Source organism: Durio zibethinus, chromosome 7, assembly GCF_047325235.1.
Source record: "Durio zibethinus cultivar Kanyao isolate XHJ-2024 chromosome 7, ASM4732523v1, whole genome shotgun sequence".
Taxonomy (NCBI): domain Eukaryota; kingdom Viridiplantae; phylum Streptophyta; class Magnoliopsida; order Malvales; family Malvaceae; genus Durio; species Durio zibethinus.
Genome location: NC_143168.1, coordinates 11,395,040 through 11,407,485, shown reverse-complemented (window position 1 = coordinate 11,407,485; position 12,446 = coordinate 11,395,040).

Sequence of the window (12,446 nt, the reverse complement as noted above, 5' to 3'; positions counted from 1 at the left end):
GTTAGGCAATTTTCAAGTGAAAAATGGTTCAAAACATGAACCAATCGATCCCCTCATGGAAGGGATCAATCAGTTCTTGCCCAGAATGCTCCAACGGCTACTTTTTCATACTTTCAATGGGCATTTCTTCACTCCAAGCTTCCCCAACGATTAGTTCATCAATTTCTCTATAAAGGGGGCACTCCAACACAATAAGAAGACAGAGGAATCAAGAGAGTAAGAGTCAAGAAGTAATATTTTCATTCTCTCAAATAATCAAGAGTTTTTAGAACTTCAAAATCTATATCTTTGTATTTATTGTATCCAAACTATTTTTGTTGTTCATTCATCATTCTCTTGTCTATACCTTTGTGTACTTCAACTTTGCAAACACCCAACCTTTATGAGGTTCTTAGAGTTTGCAAAACACTTCATTTTTCTATTTTGTGAGTTTGTAAGCTTAAATGGGAGGATAACCCTTAAGAGTATATTGTGTTGAGTTTGTAAAGCTTATAGAAGCTTGGTTGTAATCTTTAACACTTATAGTGGATTGAACTCCTTGGTAAGAGAGGCTAAGGGAGAAGACGTAGGTGTCTAAAGAAGGATCGAACCTCTATAAATCGCGGTGTTATTTTTTCTATCTCTATCACTTATTTACTTTCAATTATTGTGTTTAATTGTTTAGCAAAATTTGTGCTTATTGAATATTGTTTTTGAAAACTTCATTAAAACTAATTCACCCCCCTCTTGGTTTATTCCAAATGTTTGAGCTAACAATTGGTATCAAAGCTTTGGTCTCTTTTTGTACGTTTAACCACCTTAAGAAAAGATCCTAGAGCTCAATTTTGGTTCCAAGATGGTGAGGAAGTCCTCAAAGCTCTTATGGTGGATAAATTTGAATTTTTTGAATGGATAAAAAGGATGAAGGTGTTCATTATGACCCAAGATTTTAGAGCTTGGAATGTAATTGAAAAAGGGCTTGAAACTCTTTCAAATGATGCAAACTACATGAGGTAAATAATAGATGATGCAAAGGTCAAGTGCATTCTCTATGGAGCTTTAGATTATTACAACTTCAACTTGGTCTCAAAATGCTCAATCTCAAATGAGATATGGAGAAAGTTGGATGAGCTACAAGAAAGATAAATTCCCAACCAACATCCATCATGTCTCATGACCATTGAGGAATCAAAGGTAACCTCTAACTCTTATGATTCAAATTCTTATACTTTTGATCAGTTACAAGATGTTTACAATAATTTGGTAATTGAGTTTGAAAATATGCATTTGAAACATAAGAAAATGATTTCAAAATTGAAAGTTGAAAATGATCTTTTGATGAATGCAAAAAATATTTTAGAAAAAGAAAATGAAAATTTGAAAATAGATTTAAAAACCTCTCAAAGTAAAAATGAATTTTTAGAAAAAGAAATTTTTGATTTGAAAAAGAAATTTGATGAATTGATGAATGAAAAACAAAAGCTTTTAAAGAGTTCATTAAGTACTAAAATGATTAAATGTAATTTTTATAATTTTCATGGTCATACTATACATACTTATCCTATTAGAAGAAAAGTCTCATTTAGAATTAGGCAAGTATGGGTTCCAAAATAAACAAGAGACTTGGTGACTAACTCTCAAGGACCCAAAGCAATTTGGGTATCAAAAATCAAATGAAATTGTCTCTTATAGGTGTGCTAGACCAAGGAGCTACAATGTGAGATTAGAGATTAAATACTCTAGAGATATAATGGAGATGGATAACCTCTAAACTTTTATTTGAAGAAGATTTGAATTTGGTTACCTATTCTTGATGAAATTTGGATGCTTGATTGATTATGCAAAATTGGGTTGCCTATTCTTGTTAGACATAGAGTGCTTAATGGATATTGGTATATGTTTTATTGATATATCTTGAATACACCAATTTCACTTGAGAAAATGTGAGCTTGAAATGAACATGCATTTATTTTGCATAAATATATTTGTTAGGAATGATTTTAGCATGAATGACCATGATGTTTAAAGATTGCTCAATTTGTTTATAGTGCTTGGATCTTGTGAAATATTTTTTAAAACTTGATCGTTATGTTTTAAATTGTTATAACTCTTGATTGATGAATTGATGAACTTTATGTGCTTAAATAAGATAAATTGATTCTTTGTTCATCTATGTTTTTGGTCAAGGTATGTGCTCATATGATGATTGATTCAACTTGACCTTAATGCTTATGATTTGAAAATACTTAAAATTTTTTACCTCTTAATTTTTAAAATATTTTCAAATATACTTGCTCTTGTGCTAAATTGATTCATTAATTTTGTGAAATATTTTAGAACCTGTGCTTAATTGACTTATCTTTTGGTTTGGGATTAAGTATTGATAAACTAATTGTGTTTAATGATATATGTTGTTAGTTCATCTTTTGTTCTTGTCAGGTGTGTGGATATATGATAAATGTGATTTTTCTTGACTTGACATGGTTGCAATATGACTTAAGTAAATAAAGTTCTTATGATGCTAATTTTTAGCTTAAGTCATTGTTGATTATGACCTATAATTTGTGTAGACATATTTATACAGACGGATAGTTATATACCGTTAAAAAAAGTTTATCTATACCAATGGTTATATAAAGTGTTAGTAAAGGTATTGCATATTCTGACGGTATTAAAAAACTATCAGTATAAATTTCTTTTACTAACTAAATTTGACAGTCAGTATAATCAAACATCAATATATAAAAATTTTCTTATAGTGTCTTATCAATTTTTTTTTTCTTTTACTTCTTCTTCTTCTTCTTCTTCTTCTTCTTCTTATTCTTCTTCTTCTTCTTTTTCTTCTACTTCTTCTTCTACCATATGTGCCCATTGATTGCAACAATTTCCTTCTCTAGCGATCACAACACCCTCCAATTATCAGAGGACATATAATTTGATTGGCTATATCACTGGAACTTTGCAAGTTCCCTCTCAATTCACTTCAACTTCAAAATTTTCCATTGACAATCAAAATCTTGATTGTATTTAATGGCATACATAAGATTAACTACTTCTTAGATGGATTCTTCATCTCTTATAGAACCATCTCTTTCTCAAGTTGTTAGCTATACAATTTCATATATATTCTCTCTGGGCTTCACTAGAACATCTCTTTTTTAATCAATCTCAAAATTACATCATGCAACTAAGATTAGAACTCCAGACTATTAAAAAACACAACCTACCTATTTTTTTACTACTTTTTTATAATGTTTTATACAAATTTGTTAGGAAAAAAAAAAGAAAAGAAAAAAAGTTTATGACAAATTTTCACAAGTTTGTAAAGAAAAAAAGTTAGAGATCTTCCTTCCTTTTAATGACCTAAAAGCAAAGGCATTCATTTTCTTTGCTCAAATATAGCCATATCCGGTTACATACACTTACTTAAATGAGCTTCAATTATATACTTTTAGATTTCTAGCAGAGTATGATTGATATCTAGAACCACCTTTAAAATAACATGTGAAGTCCACAAACATCTTTCTCCATGAAAATCGTGCTTTTAAGCAGTTGTGTAAAACCTAAGGATGCCAATGTCAAAAAAAGCATCAGCTTTTGGTGATGTTTTGTTTGTTTAAAGTACAATTTTGTTAAAATGATCATAGAAGTTCATTATGTCATCAAAATCTCCCAATGACTCATTTGTATCTTGAGAATGTTATAGATGGAGTCACCAAAGTCACAACTTGATGGCCTCATTTCATGTAAAATATCAAGCTGCTATAACCAAAACCTGGGTTACCAACTAAAGAAATTTTCATATATTCTTGTAATATGAAGACATTGTCATAACTTATAACTCCATCAAGTTATCATAAAGAGAACAAGAGGAGTCATTACAAATCATTTTTGTTTTGGTATGATTTGACCGCATAATTGAATCTATCTCCTTTTAAAGAGAGATTTTAAACTTGACTCAAATTTCTCGAAAAGGTAAATTCTAATCTATGAAATTGGATCAAGTCTAAAAGTAAGGTTATATGTAAGAAAGGTTATATCATCACATAATGCCCATCTAAAAATCTGTATGAGTTAATTTCCTATTATTCAAAGCCTTAAAACTAAGGGTGAGTAGATATTGATTCAAACTGATTTAACCGATCGAAATCGATGAAATGTGGTCATTCGGTTTGGTCTAGTCGATTTTCAATTGTAGTCAGTTTTGAGATCGATTAAATTGGTTAAATCAATCGGTTATCAATTTTCAAAATTAATAATTGAATTAACTGAATTAACCGATCTTATAATAACTAAAGGTAAAAATATGTATATTCCTCTAAAAAAACCCTAAACTTAACTCACTTTTTCTAAGTGTATTTATGAAAAACACTTTCAATAATCTCTTACAAAAAAATTGAATGAGGTTATTCAAGGCATTTCTAGCCAAAAATGCCTTGAATAATCTCAAAAAAAATATTATAAGGGGATTATTGAAAGCGTTTTTGACCAGAAACACCTTGAATAACCTCCGTTAAATTTTTGTAAGGGATTATTGAATGTGTTTTTGGCCAAAAACACCTTCAATAATCTCCTATCATTTTTTTTTATTATTTAAGGTATTTTTGGTTAGAAAATCTTGAATAATCCCTTACAAAAAAATGAATAGGGTTATTCAAAGTGTTTTTGGCCAAAAACACCTTGAATAATTTTCAAAAGTTTTTATTAAGGGATTATTGAAGCGTTTTTGGCCAAAACACCTTCAATAATCCCCTACCTTTTTTTTTTATTATTCAAGATGTTTTTGACCAAAAACGCCTTCAATAATCTTTTAATAAAAATTTTTGGGAATTATTCAAGACATTTTTTGTCAGAAATGTCTTGAATAACCCCATTAAATTTTTTGTAAGGGATTATTTAAGGTATTTCTGATCAAAAATGCCTTAAATAATCCAAAAAAAAAAAGACAGGGGATTATTAAAAGCATTTTTGACCAAAAAAACCTTTAATAATTCCTTATAAAAAATTTAATGAAGGTTATTCAAGGCCTTTCTGGCAAAAAACACCTTCAATAATTTCCTTTTAAAATTTTTTTCAGATTATTCAAGGCGTTTTTGGTCAAAAACGCCTTCAATAATTCCTTACAAAAAATTTAATGAAGGTTATTCAAGACGTTTCTAGCCAAAAATATCTTCAATAATTCCCTCACAAAAATTTTTGGTAATTATTCAAAGTGTTTTTAGCCAGAAACGCCTTGAATAACCTTATTCAATTTTTTGCAAGAAATTATTGAAATACTTTTTAAAACTTATTGTTTAATTTATTTTGATTAAATAAGTTTGATGAGTATTTATTTATCTTTTTTCTTATAAAATATTATTGAAATTAGTAAATTCTTTAGTGATTTAGTTTGAATAATATGTTAATTTGAGTTTTATTGGATCGAATTTGTAACTAAATAATTATTCAAAATATAAGAAAAAATGATGAAAATTTTGGTTATTTAATCGAACTGACCGAACCAAATCGATTTTTAATCGGTTCAATTAAAACGGTTATTTAAAATTTTGTTGGTCGATTCAGTTGCTTGTAGAAAAAAAGTTGGCTAATTTAGTTATTAATTTTTTTAAATCGAACTGACTGAACCGACCAACTACTTCCCCCTACTTTCAAGGAAACTACTTTCACTCTCTAAAAAGACTTTGTCGTTGGATTCATTAAGATTTTCTTTTAAAAATTTATTATTTTTTAAAATCAATAAAATTTTCTAATAGTTTGATAAAATTTTATTTCGAGATATATCCTGCAATAGTTTGGCGATGTTAATTTCAAAATTTTATTTTTAAAAGATAATTAAGCCTTTAAATTGTTTAGTAAGATTTAATTTCAAGAATTGAATTTCTCAATAGTTTGGTAGGATTAATTTCAAATTTTTATTTTTTTTAAAAAGATTATTAAACCTTCCAATAGTTTGATAAAATTTAATTTAAGATTTAAATCTTTTAACAATTTGGTAAGATTAATTTCAAAATTTTATTTTCTTAAAAAAATTAAAATTTCCAATCTTTGATAAGATTTAGTTTTGACATTTAAATCTTCTAATAATTTGATAAGATTAATTTAAAAAGCATTTTCATTAAATTTTCTTATGAACTTGAATAATTTAATAAGATACATAATTTTAAATCCATGAAAATTATCTAATAATTCAGTAGGATAATGGAATTAAATTTTAAAATTTTATATAAAAATATTTGATTTAATTAAATAAATAAAACAAAACAAAAAATTACAAAAAAGACATTGGCTTGGCTCAAGCTCAAAAACAGCTTGGCTGCAAACACAAAACACGATTTGGCATCTTGCAACACAACTCAGCTTCTTCGGCTTAGGAACGACTCAACAAGGACAAGTCATAGGTCAAGGCATTATGGGTTGAATTAAAGAAATAGGGCAACACATAAATCTCATTAAGGTGAAATGGCATCGTATTGAACGAGTATAAAAACTCAAAAAAAAAATTTCTTAGATTTTCTCTTCTCCCTTTCTCTCATCTTTCTACTTCTCTCATTAGAAGGGATTTTTAAAAATTGCAAAAAGATGTCGGAATCTTCAAATATTGATCGGATCGTTGTCGAAAAACTCAACAAAATTTAAGGAACCCATCGAGATTTGGAAACTTTTGTCGAATTCTAGGAATCTTGTCAAAAATTGAGAATCGCGCCAAAATCTCTTTACAATCCGAAAATTTAACCAAAATTCTCATCAAAAACTAAAAATTTGGTCAAAAAATTCTAGAAATTTTCCTAAAAAAAATGTAGATAACCTCCTTTTGATATATGTTGATTTCCCAAACTTGTTTGTCACACTTATTTCCTTCGAGTCAAACTAAAACAACTCCAAATCACTAGAATAAAAAATACTTAGAGTTTTTACCTTTCACTACCTTTATAAAATTACTTTCAATTTCAAAACACTTTCTCTTTACAGTTTTTTTACTTTGTGTTTGTAAGGTATTTATAGAAGTTTAATCCTGGTTTGACAAGAATTCCAAGTTGAATGAAGATTAAACTTTCTAATTTTTCATATATTATCAAAAAATTATTACCCTTGGATTTATCCCTTTGTCAAAGCCAACATAATCCCAATCTCTATAACTCAATTATCAAAAGAATTATCATTGAATTTCCACTTTTTGACACCACCCAAACCTCTTCTTAAATCCCCATTTTTACTTTATTTCTTTTTTTTACTTCATTTTTATTAACAAAAAAAAAAAAAAGATAAAACAATCATAAGATAAATAAGAAAAAAGGAAAAAGGAACAATAAAGATAAATATAATATATAAATAAAAATAAAAATTAACACAATATAGAAATAATAAAATAAAAATAAAGATAAACACAAAAAAAATTTAACATTTGGGATTAAGATCAGACTAAACTCGATTAATTAACTTTGAACCCCGAATTAAATAGGGTGTTTACAATTATTACTTTTTGCATAATTTGTGTGCAACAAGAATTGTACAAAAACGTAAACAACTATTATGTTTGAGTCCGATTCATCAGAAGATTTTCTTTTTTTTTTCTTTTTTTTAAAAGATCCTTTAAAATATAGGCACATAACTTTCAAAATTTAAAGACTCCTCCCAAATGAAGGCATACAATTTTAAAATTTAAGGCTTTTTTAAAATGAAGGTACACAACCTTAAAATTTTAAAACTCATCCGAGACGGAGGCACACAACTTTAAAAAAAAAATTAAAAAGCTTCTCCAAAATAAAGGCACACAATTTTAAAATTAAAAAGGCACTTGAAGGTTTTAAAGATCATGCCTAGAGGTCTTATAGATCGTGTTGAAAGGATTTTGAAATTATGCCTAAAAGCCTTATAAATCATTCTTATCATTAAAAATGCTCATTTGAAACAAAAACTCCATAACTTTAAAATTTAAAAGCTTTTTAAACCATGGTTGGCTCTCTTACTCTCAAATGTTTCTCTATTTCAAAAAACAAAATCATACCTCTGGAATATTTCCTTACTCAAGAAGGAAAGCCTCATCAATAAACTTTTTCCTCACTTGAGGGTCAAAATTTCATAATTGCTATCTCCATGTTAAATCCTACAATATCAATCTTTTTTGGATGAATGCACTAAATGTTACTAAATGCAATGCATGTAATGTAAATGTCAATCAATGCATTTCCAATTGTGCTACAAAAATTCTCGAGACTCTTTTCATTTTTCCTTTCTTCAACTTCCAAGCTCTTTTTTTTTCTAGCCTTGGACAATAATGATAAAACCAAAATGGTCTTCAATCATTTCCCTTATCATTAAGGCTCTTTTTTTTTTTCTTTTCCCAATATCTTTCCTTTTCATTTCAAAAGTCAATGTCCTTATCAAGTTTTGAATATTTTTTAAAAGTCAATATCTTGCCCTTTTTCACTTTCAAACTTTTTTAAAGTAATTTATATTATCCTAATTTCAAAAAAGTAAAATGCAATCACATATTTCTTCTATTCATTGCAAGGCATCAACAGGAAATGATAGAAAATGGAATGAGGAATGGAATATTTCTTATTATGAAATGAAAGGATAATTTTCTCATTTGGACAATGTAAAGGAGAATGAGTAACAAAGATAGGTATTTAGATAAGGGTAAAAGCACTCAAAACAAATAAATCAAATAATCATAACTAATACATCTCGGATTCTTTCTCATAAATTCAACCACGTGATATTCTTGACACTTCAGAGTTTATCAGACTATATTAGCCATTATCTTAGCAAATTCTTAAATGATGCCATCTTCTTATTATCTAAACTGCTTTTTTAGGTTTTTAACTTAGACAATCCCTTCTTTATTCGAACAACCTTAATGGGTTTTCGATTTGAGTCCTTTTTGTTTTTTTTTTTTCCATACGAAGTACTTTTTCATAGCATCAGAGTTTATTGGGTTGTGCATATCATCTTCATCCTCTTCTACTAAGATTAATGCTCTGTTTAAAAAACCCTTTTTCACAACATATGGATATTTTCAATTCAATGTTCACTTTTCTCTATTATCATGCTGACTTTTGAGAATTCTCTTCAAAACTAACTCTTCTTTTCAAAAATGACAAAGGCAAACTTTCTTATCATGCGTACTCATAATTTTTTTCTAATATAATCAACCATGGCAACATGCTTTAAGCCTATTCTCTTCAGTTAGGTTCAACTACTCATAGCAATCTTAAACCCATTCAACTTTCTTTGGCCCAACTTATTCTTAAACTCTTAAAGATGAGATTTCTACTGCCATTGGCAATATGGCTTCCACCCCATAAACCAATGAAAATGGGGTTGCCCTTCTAAAAAGTGTGGACAAATATTCAATAAGCATGCAAAGCAAAAGATAACTTCTCATGCCAATCTCTATATGTTTCAATCATCTTTTCCAAGATCATTTTGATGTTCTTGTTTACAGCTTCTATTATCCCATTCATTTTTGGGAGGTATGGTGCTAAGTTATGATATTTAATCCTGAACTAAATGCAAAACTCATTCATCATCTCACTGTTTAGGTTCTTGGTATTATCATAAATGATCCTCTTTGGAATTCTATATCTGCAAATTATCTCCCTTTTATATGAGCTTGCATACCATTGATCATGTCATACTACCATGTAAGGCTACCTTTACCTATTTTGTGAAGTAATCAATCATCACAAAAATAAACCTATCCCCATTCGAAGCATTTGGAGTGATAGGACCGATGATATCCATATCTCACATAGATAAATGCCATGAAGAAGCCAAAACATGTAAAGTAGTTGGAGGGCATGAATTTTATTTGCACGGATCTAGCATTCATGATATTTCTTAGAATAATCAAAGCAATTATTGTCCACCATCAACTAGTAATATCCAACTCTCATGATCTACCTAGCCATCATTTGACCATTTGCATGAACTACACAACTATCATCGTGCACTTCTTCAAAGATTTTCCTTGCTTCAGTTACATTTACACACCTCAACAACACCTGATCTCGACTTCTTTTATAAAGAATGTCCCCATCGAAAAAGAAACCCATAACCATTCTCTTGATAACTCTCTTATCATTTTCTGTTGCATCTTTTAGGTATCGTTGATTCTTGATATATTATAAGCTATTATGATACCATAGTTTCTTATCAACTTCTACTCCAATACTTAGAACAGTTTGCGGTTGAATCTTTTACATCTAATTTGATGGGTAGCATTTCAGTGTCAAGTTCAATGCTGTTAAGAGCTCTAAGTACAAGTTCAATGCTCTTCCTGGCCAGTTAAAGATATGTTTAACAACAGCAACACAGATTCAGCAACTGAATGAAAACTTAACTAAGTACCCTGCATGCTGTTTTAACTTTGCACCTTTCAATATACTTCATGATAGGATAAAACGTGACAAATACTTGACAGATACATTGCAACGAAAACTTTTCTGTTTCTATGATTTAGATTGAATCACACTTAATTTCTACAGTTTTGTTTCATGCAGATGTAATTGGACTGATGAAATCGTTGACAAATATTTTTAAGGTTCAACTGAATAACAGAACTGAGAAAGTTGTTGCTAAGCGCGACCTTTCCATACAGGACTTACGGTAAACTAATCCGTATTTACATACACTAAACTTTGAATCGAATTTCTCCTTTATATTTTTTAATTCATGAACTTTTAAATACAAAGGGAAAGTGTCAAGGTTGTTGTGCATGGCAACCTAGCAGCAACAATACAAGAAGATGTCTAGCTTCATGAAACAAGAAATCCTTCTGATATTTGCAGGGATGACAGTCAAGAAATACATGGGTAATTTCTTATATAGTTTTTTCTTTGGAAATAACTTTATATAACATTAAGTAAATTTATACTTCTCATTTAATTTTCATATTGTTTAGTTGAGTTATATGTATCCTCATCATCTGCCACCAAAAATTATTTGGACTTAGACATTTACGAAAAGTTCCAACTCAAGGAAAGGTATGAGCAAAAAAAAATTTCACAACTCAACTTTTAAATATCTGCTACTGTTATTCATATTTATTCCGGCATCAATTTAGATACAAAAATGAACCAATCTTTGTTGAACTTCTACAAATGGAGAATAAGCCTCACAAAGAAGTTGCTAATGAGAAACCAAAACAAATTGCAACTATTAAAGATTTATTGAGCGTCGACCCAGCAAAATAACAAGTAAATCTAACCATACAATCAACAAATTTACATTGTATGCTAAATCACATCTGTAACCTTTAATTTCAAACTCAGAATGTGAGATCAAAGCCAAGATCACCGACGTGGATCCAATAAATGGATATTTCTATAGCTCATATAATGAATGCGCAAATCCGTTTCAACTATGCGCAGACAAATATTTGTGTGCAAACCATGCAGATAAAACTCCACTGTTGATGCAAGTACATAACAACTTACAATAAAAATGTCTTCCATTTTATATTTTCTATTAATCTAATTTAACTTTTCAATATGGATGCAAACTTCAATTGCTTATTGAAGATCTAACTAGAGATGTGGAATTTATGGCATTTGGAAAACTTGCAAAAAAGTTGGAGCCTCCTTTTACCAATTGTTCCGTATCAGCCAAATGGACAAAATGACCTTCCTTAGACCAGTTGAATCACTGAAAAAAGAAACCACAAACAGAACATTGGATGTGGCCCTTAGTTCAAGAGCAATCAAACAGGAATTATCAATTACAAACTTTTTGATTGTGATGACCTGAGAATAAGAAAACTTAAAAGTAGGTTGAATCGTCTTCTTCATCTTCGCAATTACCATCAACTTCATCAGAAGTGCAAGCGAAGGAAAAGCAAGTTATGTCCACTAATACCTTACCTCTAGAGTTGCCCCATCCCCAATGACACACAAATTGTCCAAATGCTCTTCCCAAAAGAATCTCCTTAAAAAAAAAAAAAAAAAAAAAATTGAATTCTATACAATACCAAGGAAAAAATGACTGACAGATGGTTGAACCAAAAATATGCTGCCTAACTGATTGCAAACTGCATCAAAGACTCTTTCATCATATTCCACCGCTAATTAAACATTTTGTTCTTTTGACAGATCATTATAAAGCTAATCGAACATACTCATATGAAGATATTTGATTACAACTTCATGATGAGCTTTTATTTATACCTATAAAATCTGATGACTACTATTATTTTGTAATTACTTCATGATGAAAATCAAACATATTCATTTGAATCATGTTTGATTTATGCATCATAATTAACTTTTGTATTTGACAATTTTTTTATATGTTTAATAGCTTCAATCAGTTTAATGACAATTACACAGCTTAATTTGCAAAACTTATTTCATATTTCATACCCCCGACAAGATACTTATAGTATGATATAAAAATTAACATATTAAAATTTTTACCTAACTAATATAAATATAAATATAAATATAAATTTATTAATTATTTATTTT